Source organism: Pholis gunnellus (genome assembly GCF_910591455.1).
Source record: "Pholis gunnellus genome assembly, chromosome: 14".
In the NCBI taxonomy this organism is placed as follows: Eukaryota; Metazoa; Chordata; class Actinopteri; order Perciformes; family Pholidae; genus Pholis; species Pholis gunnellus.
Window position 1 is genome coordinate 10890325 of NC_136541.1, and position 6566 is coordinate 10896890.

Here is a 6566-nt window from a genome sequence, read left to right on the forward strand (position 1 = left end):
TGGATCATCAATTCTTAACGAGAGCAGCAAATACGTGCTGTTCAGTGCCCACCCTTGAAAGAGACCTGTGGCGAAATATTCAACGCTCTTGTTTCCGTGTACAGCTTGTGAGTAAATACAGAACGTTAAAGCATGACCGGTGCTTCTGTGCGTGCAAAGCAAATGTTTCAGAAGATGGATTGTAAATGCTCACAGCTCAACAGGCCAACGGCACGAGAGGAGGGGAAGTAGCAGAGAGCGATGAATGACGGGCTGTCTCAAAGGAAACTGTGTTGGAAAACCTGGCACAGCCGTCCATAAACTGGAACCCCCCACATTGTGCTTTAATGCCCTTGAATCATCCACCGCTAACACGGGGGCCGTGCCAAACTGGCACCGTGGCTGGCACCGCTTCAGTTGGCATGGTGATGGGCCATTGTTGGAAAAAGAGGCCTTCAGCCTACGCCGGCCCGAAAAGAGCTGCTGCACATGGAGCACCAGGCAGGCACACATTATCCTGTTTGACATTGTTTGACATTGTGAGTCTGTGTGGTGAGAATGGGACTGAGATCTGGTTTTCAATGAATTTTAAGATTTTTTATTATCTGCCTTTTTTCCCAACAATTTTCATCTTCCTGAAACTTTCAGTTGTAAGAGAAAAAAAATAAAGATTAATAGACGTGACTTATTTATGGGTCACCCAAATTTCAAAAAGCACATCCTCTCACTGACGTTTTTTTGCCCGTGAGACAATGCTCCAGAGCCGCTGTTTAATCTAGATAATCCGCAGACCTCAATGTGGAATGTGGAACAATTTTCTATAAAAAAAATAGTCCCTAAGAAAGCTATTCTTTTTTTTGTCATTTTTCAACGTTTTGAGCAGCCCAAATGGAAATCCATCCACCTTCACTGTATGGTGGTGGTGGCAAAAATCTAAAAAACTGGGAACATAAAGCTGAAACTATCTGCATGGCTTGTAGCCAGTAGCGTTACTTAAGCAAAGCTTTGGAAACCTTGTCTGAATGCGGGCTGTCTGCAGGGGTATTTTTGTGATCCCACAGGTCCTTACTGCCCAGAATGATACCATTTTTGCCCAATGCTAAATCAACATTTAAATACTATATTTTCACATCCTGTGTTGGCCATCGTTGGGGAATCATGTAGTAACAAACAGAGTGCTGAGGTCACAAATGGGGCTATATGACTAGATATCAGAGGTAAGTGGACATTTTTTTTTCAAATTGGGTAAGGTAGACCTTTCAGATGGACCTTTTTCAGTGTACAGATGCATAGCTTTGTGCATTCCTGTATGTATGCATACAACAAATTGATCTGTGAAATACACTCTCCAGCTTTATCCTAATTTTCCTCCTACAGACAAGTCCTTCAACCCTCCCATTATTCCAAAATGAACTGTGATGTTAGGACACATTTCATTTCCTTTTAAAAAAAGGTCATTGCGGTTCCCTCATCCCCACAAATTCTCCTTGTGCATGGCTGTCCATGTGTCACCCCTTATGCGTGCATATGAGGCAGATAATGTCACCCAGATCCAAAGAAAGGGGCAATCTCCCCATAAGTACGTCTCAGTCAGAGCCTTGGAGTGCCAACGATGGAAGAGGTATTTTCCATGTCACAAAGAACTTTATCAGAATGTAATTTTCATTACCAATGAGGGAGATATGCCTCATTGTATTAGACGGAAGAGCGATTTAATGTGATGTACGGCTGCTTGTCAAAACCAATGCTATCTAGGTCACCCAGACTCCCCAATCTGCTCTGTGTTTTAACAGCTCCCAGTGTCTCTTATGATTTGGGTCAGAGTTAACGAGCATCACGCGTTTCTCCAGCTACTCTCAACTGTTAGGGGATGTCAAAAACCCTTGACAAAAGCCACACTTTATTTATTAATTTGCTCATTTTAGTACCTCTCTCAAGTGCAAAGAAGAACTTCCTTCTGCTTGCATTTCTTTATTTCCTTCCATCACCCTGCCGCTGTCTTTGTCTCCGTCTGCCAGCATTCCACAAATCATCTCTTGAGATGTTTGTTTCCCGCTTGCGTCAGACTCTTTAGCCCGTAACCGCCTTATTGAACAAAAAAAAAGGCATGCTGTGTGAAAGCCTGATGTATGGCAACTCTGTCTTCCTTAACATTAAGCACATCAATCATGCAAGCAATTGATTTTTCAGGACAGGATTCGAGTGTATACCTTCTCAAGGCAAACTAGACCCCCTGGGCAACATGCAGGTATATCTAGTCATGCAGCTTCAGTGGGATGAGATGTGATCTGAATGTATTTCATGAAGAAACACAATACTTTCTTTGTTGTTTTGATCATGTCAGAAAGATGCCTGTTACTTTTAGTGAGTTGAAGTACAGGTCAGTAAAAAAAAAATAGTTACCGCTTTCAGCTCTTTGTAAGGATGTAATTAATGCATATAGAAAGGGGGGATTTGCTTGTCTTTATAATTTGGTTCCAATAACTTAGATTTATGTTGCAGAGAGACAAAGAGTTGTAATTTACTACAATTCTATTGAGTTCTTTCTTTCTAGTTGCCTCAATGGAGGAAAATGACGCGTTCATTTTGATCAGCTTTTCAGTCATGGTTATCGTCTCCAAACTATAATGGGCAATCACTGAACACAAGTTAATTTTTTTTTAATAATCAGATCATTCTCGAGATTTTTTTTAAGCTCCGGCATTCTTGTAAGTCACATTTCCTCCCGAGACCGGTGTTTAATAGACTGCACAATCAACCTCATATTGTGAGACAAGCCTCCTTGCATCCTGCCACCGATGAGTAACAAAGGTTGAACAGCCATCTATCACTGGATATGGCCAATTACACCTCCATTCACTGTGGTCCCGACGGAAGGAGCAGGCTGTTGGTCTCCGGTTTGCATGCGACTGCTAAGGAGCGGGGAGGCCCCCGGACCAGCTCCATCTCTTCCTGGCCAAGGCTGGCATGGCCGGGGGGCTGGTGGTGTGTTTGTTCGACAGACCGGCTTTGGCACCTCGCGCTGGTCATCTTTGTTACAAAATGCCCCCCAGCTTATGGAGTGGGACACAACTGTCACAACCTGGCCTAGCAAAGCTCCTCTGAATAGCCCTGCTGTGTTGCCTTGTGTCACCTATGGCAGCGATGGCCGGCCGACTGCTGCTATGTCCTCTCTATACCTGAAGACTTTAATCTGTACTGTTGTGTTTAGCATTCCAGGGCTTGACATGTTATTCTATTATAGCTCTTATGGCAGCCTCACATAAACAATAAGGTTGTCTTATGTGGCCTTACAAGTGGCTAATAGCCCTTGTAACTAGGATAAGTTGAATTTGCCTTTTCTGGATTAATCAGACTCCTGACTAACGAGCAGTTGACTGGCATAGGGGACTTTGGGGCAACGCTGCAATCTGTTAACACTTCTGACCCTATGATTCAGTGGGTTAATCATATTACACACAGTCATAGCAAGCTATAAGGCCACTGAGACACAGAAAACTATGTCAACAACAAGACTAAGAGTCTACCATGCTAGCAGCTCTGCGAGGCTGCAATTAGGCACAGCAGTGCTTTCAGCTAAATGCTAACACAAACATGCTAACGTGAGCATGTTGACAATGCTAACATGCTGTTTAAGCATTAATGTATAATGTCGACCATATTTACCATCTGAGTTTTAAAAATACTGTGTAAGCGGGCGCAAGCAGCTACGGCAGACGGACCTTTAGTTAGCGGCTTTAGCAACTCAAATTTAGCCACCGGAAACCCCAGCGCTAGGATTCACAGCGGGCTAGAGGCCAGAGGGCTGCTGCTGGGTCTAACCTGTTTAACGGCAGCAACAGGAATATGGCTGATAAACATGAGACATATGTTGATAATGTTAGGTCATGTTTTTAACGTTTTAATCTAAAATACTGGCCATTTCTTACACACTTAACCTTTAGAGTGTGGCATAAATAACATTTGCTATTTAACATTAAACCCCAAAGTACAACTGGGAATATCCATTTGTTGTGTTAAATCATCAAAGTGTTAAATCATAAACAGACGTATTACACACATTCAAATTTTTGTCTGATGATGGTGCTAAAAGAACACTTGACATGGCTGTTTAACAAATTTCTTAGCAATCCATCACATTTCTGTTAAGACATTTCACTCAAAACAAATGTCAACCTCATGGCGGTGCTACAGGAAAAAACAGGGGATCACCAAAATCAGTAGAATTCATCATCTGGGAACCGTGAATGTTTGCACTAAATTTCACTGGCTTTTTGCAACCAGAAGTGAAACGACGAGCAAAGTACAGCTGAACGTTGAATAAGACATTTTAGGCTACCAAAGTTACGATAAATGTTCATGAGCTGAAAACACACTGTGAAAGTGTTAAAGGTGTAAGACGAAAACACGGACAACTCCCAGAACAGACAACGCCGTGGTAGCTACCTGCCAATCACAAGGTAGTCACGCCCTAAAGCATACCCTGCTTATCGTCTATTTTACTAATCATGCTGCATTGAGACCATAAACTCATGTTTACAATATTTACTGAGGTTATAAATCAAGTGAGAAGAAGGGTCACTTTCTCATAGACTTCTTTACGATCAGACTTTATTTTGCAACCAGAGGAGTCGCCCCCTGATGGCCATTAGGAAGAATACCAGTTTAAGGCACTTTAGCATTGGCTTCACTTTTCAGAACCAGAGGTTGCTGCCTGGATGAAATCGGGTAAATTACCAAACTTTCTCCTCTTACACGCGAATAAAATTGACATAAAATAAGCAGAAGAAATGTGGACAACAACCCTGTATTGACATCGTACTACAAACTAAACCATTTATTTTTGATTTATCTGAGGGAAAGCTGAAATATTGTAGCGAAAGAAGGAGAAGGACCTCTCCTTTCTTCTCCTCCTCCGCCCTGCTGGCCTTCCAGGGGGAACTGATAGCCTCTGAGCTCAGGCTGTTCAGCCACGGCCCATTAGTTCACCTCATTCTGACAAGATGGAGGGCCTCCGACGACGGAACAGTCAAGTGTGCGAGCGGAGGCAAAGGGGAGGGAGGAAAATACATACAAAAATTCAGTTTGGGCATGCATTTGAAGCGCTCTCATTCACTTTCTGGGGGATATAGAGGCCTCATTGCTTCGGGTTCAGCAGCTACAGCTGGTAAACTAAATAAGCGCCGCCACACAGTTGCTTTGCGGTGCAGATTTATGTCAGCACAGGCCTTGGAGCTGTGCATTCAGTTAGGCGTGGCTCCAACATGGCCGGGCACAGCTACACAGAGGGCAGTGAGGAGCTGCCCTCTGAAGTGCTCCTGCATTATCCTTTTTACCAGCTCAGCTGCAGGATAACTGGGCCCAATTTAGATGGATGAAGAGGGAGGAGAGGATGTGTGTGTGTGTGTGTGTGTGTTTGTGTGTGTGAGTGGTCTCTTCAAGTCTGAGGCATGACATAAATGAACAAACACCCTTGTACTCGCACAGCAGAGGTCTCAAGATGCAAATATTAATGGGGTTTGTTTTGAAAGTTTGCATTTCTGAGGCTGCTTCCGCCTCTATAACAGACATATTCAGGCTAATAAAGTGTCACAAGCTCCCTATGGTGACAGTAAACAATAGCATGAAAACAAGATACATTTCCTTCTTCTATTCATCTAATTCCACCCACCGCACTCAGCGGGTCTGGGAACATAGCCGGTGTGAGACTCTTGGACCCCTCTCACTACAGTTAATTGGTGGATCTGTCTCTCCAAAACACTTCCTCCAATGTTACGCTGTGGCTTCCCCGAGGAGTCTTTAATTCACTGCTGATTTGGTTTGTTGTTGTGCTGTGTCTCAGTGTCTGACCAGTGTGTTAAAACAGGCTATTTACCACGTTCGGTGGGAGAGAGAACTGGACAGGCTCCAGAAGGCCTGGACAAACACTGTCTTTTCTCCTTCTGCCTCTCTCTCTCCTCTCATTTTGATTTGCTCAGTATTTATCATTATTAATCTCCACAGCCTTTTTTTTCTACTCGTTCAATTTCATCTTTTTTTCCCCTCTACCTCCCACTGCTGTTCTCGCTTGCCCTCTTCTTCTTTGTCTCCCTCACTTCCAACATAATGCCCGTTTGTGAAAAGAGGTTGAAGCATGTGTTATTTTGCTGCCACCCCCACCCCTGCCTTCTTTTGTGAGTTACAAAAGAACTGTGGATACCTTGGTTTGGTCATTATTTCACGCAGAGTGTAATAAATGAGACAATTAGGGTCTTTCCCTCCCTCTGTGTTCCCTTTGTACTAAACAAACAGCCAAAAGGTATCCTCTTTAATTGCACATGGGTCATGGATATAATTAAGATATGCAAGCATCCTCTTTATGAAACTCAACTGTGAAAAAAATGTTTCATTGTTTGTTGTTTTGACTGTCTTCATGTCTTAACAGACAGACATTTGATTCAGCGGCACTGTGGACAGGCAATATGACTATCAAACACAACAGAGATTCAGTGTAGCTGAGATGAAAGTTGCCATGATCAAAAACGCTGAGCACAAAAAACATTACCTGCAGTCTGCCAGACTGCATTAATGAAGCTGAAGGGAAGCAC